We start from the raw sequence: 11,590 nt of genomic DNA, 5'->3' as shown, positions 1-11,590 counted from the left end.
TGATTGTGACATTGGTGTAGGACCAGACAGTGTTTCATTCTGTTGTGCATAGGGTTACTATAAGTTGGTACTGACTCAATGGCACCTACCAACAACTGTTTTCTAGGAGTCTTGGTATGGCAGTGTGAGCTAATGCACTGGATAGCAAAGCTGATTTGAGCCTCAAGATTGGTGATTCAAGTTCTCCATCTACTCCTCAGAAACCCTATATGGGATCATGATGGGTTGGAACTGACTAAATAGCACTTGATGACAACAACAAAAACAATAACTCATTTCCAGACTGACTAGTGACCATTTTTACCATTATTTCTAAGAGAAGTCAAAATTCTAGTGTGTATTTCTTGTGCCAAATTAAGTTGTTTCATATTAGTATAACAAATTTCCATTTTTGCTTATTGGTCTTGGGTGTGTGTTTTATTTTCTGAACGATGTATTTTTTTATTTGGACTAAAATTATGGTTTAGTTTATATTTAAAAATAGAGAAGGGAAAGTAGGATGCATGAAGGTATACTTACATTGATTTTATGGAATTTAGTCTTGAATTTTAAGTTTGTGAATTTTTTTTTTTTAATTAGGGTATGTGTTTTGGAAAACAATGAATCAATTTATTTTATGTCATAGCATTACAACAAAACTCCCAGTCATAAAAGTTTATGTTATTCATAACAAATGACTTTTATTCACTGAAAGCTTCATTTGTTCTCTCAAAGTTGATTTTTTCATATTCGGAAGCAGGCATTTGAAGACTTTGACATTTTACAGTTCATGACAGAAAATGGAAAAACACAAGGTCCCTACTCTCATAATTCTATTCTGGTTTTACACTGTGTTGTTGCTTTCTCAGAATTTTCAAAACTCTTGTTACTGTTATAACAGACAGAAAGGAACTCATCTTAGGAAAATGGGAGTGTGGAGAAAAACGTTTATAATACTGTTCCCTGCACCTGGCAGAGTCTAAGTTCCCTCTGTAGCGTTATAAGTTATAGAAGACCCATCAGGCTACACTTCATCATCCCTACTCAGATTTCAAATGCTGTTCACTTGAAGGCTGTTTTTAAGAGGCGACACTATTTCTCTCTCTCTGACATACACACAAGCACACAATTTGTGCATGTGTAAAAACCACTGAACATTTTAACCAAAATCTAAAGACAACAATTTTTTTTTTTTGATGTTAGAGATTTTTAAAAAGTCTTATTATCAGGTCTAACACAAGTAAGTTGAGCTTTGATTAGTCTTTTGTCAAAGAAACTTTGTTGTTGTTGTTGTTAGGTGCCATTGAGTCGGTACCAACTCATAGTGATCTTATGCACATCAGAACCAAACACTGCCTGGTCCTGGGCCAACCTCACAATTGTTGCTATGCTTGAGTCCATTGATGCTGCCACTTTGCCAACCCATCTCGCTGGAGGACTTCCTCCTTTTCTCTGACCCGCCACCTTACCAAAAATGATATCCTTCTTCAGTGACTGGTCCCCCATGATAATATGTCCAAATTATGAGAGATGAAGTTTGGCCATCCTAGCTGCACTTCTTCCAACACGGATCTGTTTGTTCTTTTGGCAGCCCATGGTACTTTCCAATATTCTCCTCCAGCACCATAACTCAAATGCATCAAGTCCTCTTCAGTCTTCCTTATTCACTGTCCAGCTTTCACTGGTTAGTCAGGTATGTTATTTGGTTAGTCAGATATGTCATTTCTAACTTTTTTTTTTTTTTTAACTTTAAAATTTGAATGTATTATTAGTTACAGAATCTAAATTCTTACTTTCCCCCCAGAAATATGATATGATATATCATATACTTCTTTCTTACCATGGGCACCTAAACTTTCTGAGATGTGGGTATTCTTGGCTGGCTGATTCAACGTGCATTGTTAAGTAGATTAAAAATTGGAAGAAGACAGAGAACAGGAAGAATTACAGCCAAAGCCCATTTTCACCATCCTTTATATGTTTCTAAGCAAGTTCTAGACTAACCAATTTCCCAACAGCTGATCATATTCTAATTTCCTTTCTATGTGCCTGTCTTAAGGCATGGCATAAAACAATGACACTATAAGCAGACAGCTATTAAAACTTCTCTGTAATTTATTCACATGTCTGGCATTTTTGGTGATTATAGCTATGATCATCATTGTTTTTATTTTTTCTCAGTAACAGCCAACAGGAAATTTTTTCTCAGGCTAAACTATGTTCAAATTCAAAATCCTCATAAGAGTCAAAAATGGCACTTGAATCAACATCTGGGTATTGTCTTGAAAGTAATGATTGCTCCTGAGTTACCAAGATTAAAGTATGAGAAAGAGCAAATCAAGAGAAAGAGGGTTAGTTATTTATAATTAACACACATTTGGCAATTTTATTTTAGTAGCTCAATAGCTCTCAAATGCATACACCTTGAAGTTCCTTTCAACTCTTGTTGTTTACAGATGTATAATATTTTTATTTTCCATGTCAGTGCAAAAGTAACTGCTATTTATTGGTGATTGTAGTTGTTCCACAGGGAACAGTCTGGAATGTTAACCAGTGGTAGCAGCTAATAAAATTTCTAGACTCTATTGAGACCTTTAAGGAGCTCTGGTAGCATTGTTGTTGTTGTTGTTAAGTGCCTTTGAGTCGGTTCCGACCCATAGCATACAGGGTTTCCGAGGGTGTAAATCCTTACGGGAGTAGAAAGCCTCATCTTTCTCCCACGGAGCGACTGGTAGTTTCGAACCACTGACCTTACGGTTCGCAGCCCGATTCGTAACTACTACACCACCAGAGCATAGTGGTAGCATAGTGGTTACAAATTGGGCTGCTAACCTCAAGGTTAGCAGTTTGAAACTACCATCTGTTCCAAGGGAGAAAGGTGAGGCTTTCTGTTCCTGTAAAGATTTACAGCCTTGGAAACCCTGTACAGGGTCGCTATGAGTTGGAACAAACTCCATGGCACACCACCACCATTACCATTGAGACCTTTGTCTCTCTTATCATCCTTCAGAGAACTTTGGCATTGGGTTCATCTGCTTTCATCCAATCTAGATGTTTAACCAATCAGTCTTAACAAGATGCTGTTGTTGTTGTTGTTAGGAGCCATTGAGTCTGTACCAACTCATAGCGATCTTATGCACAGCAGAATGAAACACAGCCCGATCCTTGGCCAACCTCACTATTGTCGCCATGCTTGAGCCCATTGATGCTGCTACTTTGCCAATCCATCTCACTGGGGGTCTTCCTGTTTTTCTCTGACCCTCCAACTTACCAAACATGATATCCTTCTCCAGCGACTTGTCCCTCCTGACAATATGTACGAAGTATGAGAGATGAAGTTTGGCCATACTGGCCTCCAAGGAGCACTCTGGCTGCACTTCTTCCAACACATACATGTTTGTCCTTTTGGCAGCCTATGGTACTTTCAATATTCTCCTCAACACTATAACTCTAAAGCATCAATTCTTCTATAGTCTTCCTTATTCACTGTCCAGCTTTCACATGCATATGAAGTTATTGAAAATATCATGGCTTGGGTCAGGCACACCTTAGTCTTCAAGCAGACATCTTTGTTCTTCAACACTTTAAAAAGGTCTTATGCAGCAGATTTGCCTAATACAATACACATTTGATTTCTTGACTGCTGCTTCCATGAATGTTGACAGTTGATCCAGGAAGAATGAAGTCCTTGACAACTTCAATCTTTTCTCCACTGATAAGAATGTTGTTTATTGACTCAGTGGTGAGGATTTTAGTTTTCTTTACATTGAGATGCAATCCTTACCAAAGGCTGTGCTCTTTGATCTTCATCAGTAAATATTTTATGTCTTCTTCACTTTCAGCAAGCAAGGTTGTATCATCTGCATACACAGGTTGTTACTGAGTCTTCCTCCAATTCTGATGCCACGTTTTTCTTCATATGACCTAGAGTCTTGGATTATTTGCTCAGCATACAGGTTGAATAAGTATGGTGAAAGAATACAACCCTGTCACACAGCTTTCTTAATTTTATACCATTCAGTGTTCCCATGTTCTATTCCCATGTTCCCATGTTCTCCACTGCCTCTTGGTCCATGTACATATTCCTCATGAACACAATTATGTGTTCAGGAATACTCATACTTCACAATGTTGTCCATAGCTTATCATGATCCACACAATTGAAAACCTTTGCATAGTCAATAAAGCACAAGTAAACATCTTTCTGATATTCTTTGCATTCAGCCAAGATCCATCGGACAGCAGCAATGATATCCCTCATTCCACAGCCTCTTCTGAATCTGGCTTGAACCTTTGGAAGTTCTCTGTCAATGTATGATTGTAGCCGTTTATGTATTACCTTTAGCAAAACTTTACTCACATGAGATATCAAAAAGATTGTCCAATGATTTCCACATTCCATTGGGTCACCTGTCTTTGGAATGGGCACAAATATGGATCTCTTCCAATCAGCTGGTCAGATAGTTATCTTCCAAATTTCTCAACAAGATAGATCATCACTTTTCAAACACTCAACTTCCTCTTATCCTTTATCCCTACTGATATTCAGTCTTTTATCTGTGAATTTATCTATTAGAGTCTGCATTTGTTGTCCTTATGATGTTATATTGACTTTTAATCACACCCATTCAGCTGTGTCTTCTCTTGAGCTGGAAATGGACTTTCAGACATTTACTTGTTTACTGAAATTTCTATTGTCTCAATTTCGTATCGTCTCAGGAATGGGTGGGTGGTGGGGAAACATTTCAACCTAATAATATGATTCTAGATCTAATCCTTAGGTTTGACTCCTCTTGTGGTGCTGTAGGATCACTGGACTATGAACCACAGGGCTGGCAGTTCAAACTCACCAGCACTTCTCAAAAACCCTATACAGTGTCACTATGAGTTGGAATCAACTCGATGGCACTTACAACAAAAATGACAACAATGCTTAGTTTTATTTAAATAGTTGTACTACTGTGATTCTTCATTTGTAATACAACCAAATCTTTCCTGGATTTTATCATGAACGCCCTTGAAATACTATAAACCTCTCCTACTTTTTCACCTCTCAAGATATCTTTAAGCAATATCTAATTACAGTAGACTAGAGGGATCACCAAACACAGTAATTAAAACATCTGATGTTGTTGTTGTTATGAAGTGCCTTTGAGTTGGTTCCTACTCATAGCAACCCTATAAAGGATTTCTGAAGAGCAACTGGTAGGTTTGAACCACTGGCCTTGAAGTTATTAGTCTAATGCTTATCCTTTACTTACTGGGATTGGGAAAGTACAAAATGTCAGGAGCAACTAGCTTGAGTGCCTTTCCCACCTTAGGCCTCATTCTTCCCATTTGTAACCATGGTGGTTATCTCAAAGACCTCTTTTAGTCCTAACAAGATATAAAATTATAAATTTTGAATGTTTACATTTGATTTTAATTTTCCTCAAAAGAATGAAAATATAATGACATTTCAATAAAGATCTTTTTTTGTGGTTCACATGGTTATTGTTGTTAAGTACTCTTGAGTCAGTTCCAACTTATAATGACACTGTATAGGGTTTCCACGGAGCAGCTGGTGAATTTGAACAACCTACTTTGTGGTTCAAACCAACCTTGTGGTCCAAACCAACCTTGTGGTCCAGGGCTTAATCCCATAGCACCACACCAGGGCTCACATAGTAGCTGCCTTTTAAAACTATTGTGAAAATATTACCACTGCTCTTAATGGTGAAGAACTAAATTCATGGAATGGAAGGAAGCATGCAGTTAGTGTTCACTCTGCCCTAGGTGTCCCCATGGCTGGGAGATGATGAATGAATGGATGGTTAGACCTGGCAAAGACAAAATTGCCACACATAAAGGATAAAATGTGTGACGGCATACTATAGGGGAAATACTAGCATGTGCTATCTGTACAATGGGCAGGAGAATATCAGAGTTTGGATGGGTAGGGTCTTGAACAACACCCAAGGAAGAATGGTCAGAGGTATACACATCTCCCTGATCATTCCTGCTCCTCTCCTAGATACAGACAAGCTTCTTCCTCCTTGAGACCTTTGCCTCTTGTCTGGCACTGAGCGCATCACAATGAGAATTTTAAATCTACTAAAGAAAAAGAGACAAGTGAATTCTTTTCTTTCTATTCTCTTTTTTCTTTAGTTAGAAATAAACTAAAAAGATGCTTCCTCTTCTAGGCAGATTGTAGAAGATATACAATCTCAACTTTTAAGAATTCTGATATCTTGTCACTACACTATTTACTCTGATAGCTAGCACCAACATATCAGTAAAGGAGAATGGACAAATATGCCCCTTGGTCTTCTGATAAATTGGCTTTGCAACTCTTGAAAGTGTGATAAACTCAGTTTTGAAAATGGTGCAAGAGTCATTGTGCTCCCTCAGAGATATTTCATGGAGACAGAATATTAAAACTCAGCACTAGGATTCTTTGGCTTCCCAAACATTTCAGGTAGCAGACGAAGAGGTGTTAGTAGTGGTGGTGACGTGCTATGGAGTCAGTTCCAACTCATAACAACCCTACATAGGGTTTCCGAGGCTATGAATCTTTACAGGAGCAGAAAGCCTCATCTTTCTCCTGTGGAACAGCTCATAGTTTCAAACTACTGATCTTGAGGTTAGCAGCCCAATTCGTAACCACTATATTACCAGAACTCCTAGATGAAGAGGAGACATTTGAAAAAAATGAGTGACTAAATGCTCACTGAAAAAATCACATCCTCTCAATTGGTGCCAAGTGATCAGCAAATTACATGCATGGAATCAGAGATGAGGAACTTAGAACATGAAAAGAAGTAAATTCAAATATAAATTGTTTGAAAATCATGCAGAAATCCTATGGGAAAAAAATGAGACATCTTTTCTAATAAACCATTTGCTAATGTAAAAATTGGCTGATTATGAATACTAACAGGCTAGTGACAATATGTCTTCATAAAAATGAAAGTTTGGCAAGACATTATTTTCCAGTGAATTTCTATGAGCTTTCTTTTCAGGGTTAATTAGTAGTATACGTGCTATGCGAATACGTTGTTGTTGCTAAGTGCTAGCAAGTCAGTTCTGACTCATAGAGACCCTTTATTGGGTTTACAAGGAGCAGATGGTAGATTTGAACCACCAACCTTGTGGTTGGAAGTCAGGTGCTTGTTCTACAGTGCCAAAACAGGGTTAATATGTTGTTATTTTTAAGTGTCTGGGAGTCGATTCCAACTCACAGTGACCCTGTACAGGGTTTCCTAGGAGCAGCTGGTGGATTTGAACCACCAACTTATGGTTTGCCGTCCAGTGCTTATCCCACAAGCGTCACACCAGGAGACTTGATATGCTGTTGTCAAGTGCCATCGAGTCAGTTCCAACTCATAGTGACATTATTGTTGTTGTTGTTGTTGTTGGTAAGTGCCATTGAGTCGGGATCCAGGCCATAGCAACCCTGTATAGGGCTTACAAGGAACAGCTGGTGAGCTTGAACCACAGGCCTCTTGGTTCAAGTGGACTTTGCCGTCCAGCGCATTAACCAACGGCGCCACACCAGGACTTCCACAGAGGTAAGTTGTGGCTGTTGTTGTTAAGTGCCGTCGAGTCGATTCCAACCCATAGTGACCCTGTATAGGGTTTCTGAGGACCTGGTGAGCTTGAACTGCCAACCTTGCAGTTCAAACGGCTTTGCAGTCTGGCACATTAACCCACAGCCCCACACCAGGACTCCGATATAGAGGTCTGTATATTGTTTCTGAGAAGCTCTGGCGTAGTGGTTACAAATAGGGCTGTGAACCTTAAGGTCAGCAGTTTGAAACTACCAGTTATTCCACAGGAGAAAGATGAGACTTTCTGCTCCGTAAAGATTTACAGCCTCAGAAACCCTGTACAGTGTCCCTATGAGTTGGTTCCGACTCCACAACACATAACCACCACCATATTGTTTCTGGGATATTCCTTGTGATTAGGTGGATGTTTAGAGAGCTTCATATAATCTTTATAATGCTCAGTGCTGATTTAAGCCATTTTAATAGAGGAATGCTCTTTGATGGTAAGCAAAAGAGATAATAATTCTTGGCACTATTGTTGTTCAGGAAATTTCAATTCTTTCTTAGGAAACTGAAAATAATTAGAAGATTAAAGTGACTACAATACACAAATGAAAATCCCCTTTTAGATATGGCTTTTCTCAGACAGTTCTTTTCTACTGATTGTTCTTATAATTCTCCCACTTAGCCTTAGGCCCTTTGTGCTAGAAAGTATAGCATTGTCTAAAAGATACTTTAGTCCGATAAATCAAGTGTTGATATAAAGTAATACACATAATATATTTCTGTTCAGTACTCACAGTATTTGACTGAATACTAACTCCTGGACAAGTATTTTTTTCTTTATGTACTATACTCCTTCACTTCTATGCTGTGAAATCTATAAACTTTGCTCTATGAAAGCAGAGTTCTCTTGCTCATGACACTAAAGTTCATCTTGTTCAATGTTATTAGAAATATATGCATTATAAAAAAGTAATCTATTAGCTATGCTAATAGCTAACCTTTTGGAAGTAGCTTGTCCATTTCATCTAGTTGTTTCTAAAGGCCAACTGATGCCAGAAGATCTGATTTCACTGTTCATTAAAGTTCACTTAAAGTTTAGTCTTTCAGGAAGCAATCAAGATTAATGAACATAACCTGCATTCAGAACTTCAGGGACTTGCAACCAAGAAATCACTGATTTTATGATTGGCTTGTAAATGTCTAGCAAAGTTTCATAAATGGTAACCAATCTGAAATTTTGTTCAAAAGTTCCTGATGACATTACATATAAACACTTTTAAAGTCCTGATTATTCAGAGCACTCATTTACAGGGTGAGTGATGTGCTTTTCCAGTTGCAAATTTTCTATTAAACCTGCATTTGTTGTTTCTGTTAAGTGCCCTCGAGTTGGTTCCAACTTGTAAAGACCTTGAATAGGGTTGCCAAAGAGCAGCTGCTGAGTTTGAACCACCAACACAGTGGTCCAGCGCTTATCATACAGGGCCACACCAGGACTGATCCATGTTTGATCAGTTTGAGCTTAACGTTCAAAGATTTGGTATTTTCTGAATATTTGAATTTCTTTCCATTGTGTAATATCAGCAGTTGTGTGCATCCAATGAGAAGTTTAAAATGCGTGAGTTGAACTTTATAGAAAATCATGAACACTCAATCTGGGAGGATTTTAAGGATGATAATAGAACTGTTGGTAAATAGTGGCATGCATAAGAAATTCCTTTGAATCTTGTTTACACACAGAGGCCAGGATATGCAGTTACCATTCTGAGGAGACCAATTACATTACTTGATAATTACTTTTCTATGCTCTGGATTATTTATTTAGTTAGTTATTTTTAGAGGCTTAGTTTACTTGTTCAGTTTAGGCCTCCCTTGCATACTTGTTCTTCAATTAATCATTCTGGTCTATTAATTTACATTTGCAAATGACATTTAAAATTTTAAATATCAATAATTGAAGTAGGTATGCTTGCTATAATTGGGAAAAGCATTTTTCTGGGGGACAATTATGAGCTCCCTGCCTCTGAAGACATGCTGATATTACAAAATGAGATGGCAGAGGAGGCAGGTAGGGAGCTGCAAAATAGACTTGCCTTTAGAGTGGATGGAATGTTTGCCTTAGGTAAATAAATCAGGGGAGGAATATTTTGTTGTTGTTGTTGTTTTTCTTTGCAGTGATAGAAACTTATCTGAGATACTGCCTCCCTTCTCTCTGTTTCAGTACATCTCTGGAATTATAACTGGGCAGATACCCAACTTGTTTTAGAAAAACAACTATTTTTGAATCTGAGGACAAATGCCTTAGTCATCAGTTACATTGAGGTACCCATCAACTACCCCTTACCACTGCCAACAGACTTTAGCATCATAACAACAAAATTTACACAGTGTTCCAATGAGATTTATACCAGGATTGCAAGAGTGGTTTACCATTAGAAAATAAATCAATATAATCTACCAAGGGGAGTTCCATAGTTGTAGGTTGCTAACCATAAGGGTGGCAGTTCAAGCCCACTCCAAGTGAGAAAGATGAGGCTGCCTGATCCCATAAAGCTACTTCGGAAACCCTCTGCAGGGTCACTATGAGTTGGAACAAACTTGGCAACACTTAACAGCAACAACAACAATCTACCATATGAATCAAAGAAACACAATGATAAAGAAATGATAGTTGATAAAATTTTAACTTTTTCTGATAAAAAGTCTCAGTAAAATAGGAATGGATGAGAAAATTTTCAGCATAACTAAAAGCATATATGCAAAACCAATAATCAACATTATACAGAGAGTAATACTGAGCACCTTCCCTTTAGGAATAGGAATGAGACAAGGATGTGCATTATCACCATTCTTATGCATCATTGTTCTGAGCAATGAGATATGAAAGAGAGATGAAAGCTGCCTGAACTTTGAAAATGGAAAATAAAACTACCTCCATTTGCAGATGACATGATCCTACACATAGAAAATCCTACTAATTCCACCAGAAAACTGGAACCAATAGAAGAATTTATCAATGTTTCAAGGTACAAGATCAACATATAAAAATCAGTTTGATTTATCTGCCACAGGACTGGGAACCTCTGACTGGCTGGCAACGTAAGGCCCATAAAATCATTTGGTCTAGCCCTGCTATTGAGGGAGGAAGCCCCGTTTCCAATAGGACTTTGAGGTCTACCCTGAGGGCTAGCCTTAAGTTCTGATTACTCCAGAAAGTGACCATTTCTTGGAATTTGCAGCTCAGGTTGTTGTTGTTGGGTGCCGTTGAGTCATTACCGATTTATAGCAACCTTATGCATAGCAGAACGAAACACTACCTAATCCTGGGCCAACCTCACTCTTGTTGCCATGCTTGAGCCCAGTGATGCTGCCACTTTGCCAATCCATCTCATTGGAGTTCTTCCTCTTTTTCCCTCACCCTCCACCTACCAAACATGATATCCTTCTCCAGCGTCTGGTCCCTCCTGACAATATGTCCGAAGTATGAGAGACGATGTTTGGTCATCCTGGCCTTCAAGAAGCACTCTGGTTGCACTTCTTCCAATACAGATCTGTTGTTTCTTTTGGAAGCCCATGGCACTTTCAATATTCTCCTCCAACACCATAACTGAAGTGCATCAATTCTTCTACGGTCTGCCTTATTCACCGTCCAGCTTCTGCATGCATATGAGGTTATTGAAAACACCATGTCTTGGGTCAGGTGCACCTTAGTCTACAAGCAGACAACTTTGTTTGTCAACACTTTAAAAAGGTCTTGTGCAGAAAATTTGCCTAATACAATAAGTCATTTGATTTCTTGACTACTGCTTCCATGAGAGTTGATAGTTAATCCAAGAAGAATGAAGTCCTTGATAACTTGAATATTTTTTCCATTGATAAGAATGTTGTTTATTGGTCCAGTGGTGAGGATTTTTGTTTTCTTGAGATTGAGATGTAGTCCATACTGAAGGCTGCTCTCTGATCTTCATCAGTAAATATTTTAAGTCCTCTTCATTTTCAGCAAGCAAGGTTGTATCATCTGCATATTGCAGGTTGTTAATGAGTCTTTCTCCAAACCTGATGCCACGTTTTTCTTCATA

Source organism: Chrysochloris asiatica, unplaced genomic scaffold, assembly GCF_000296735.1.
Source record: "Chrysochloris asiatica unplaced genomic scaffold, ChrAsi1.0 scaffold00141, whole genome shotgun sequence".
Lineage (NCBI taxonomy): Eukaryota > Metazoa > Chordata > Mammalia > Afrosoricida > Chrysochloridae > Chrysochloris > Chrysochloris asiatica.
Note: the sequence above shows the minus strand (reverse complement) of the source record.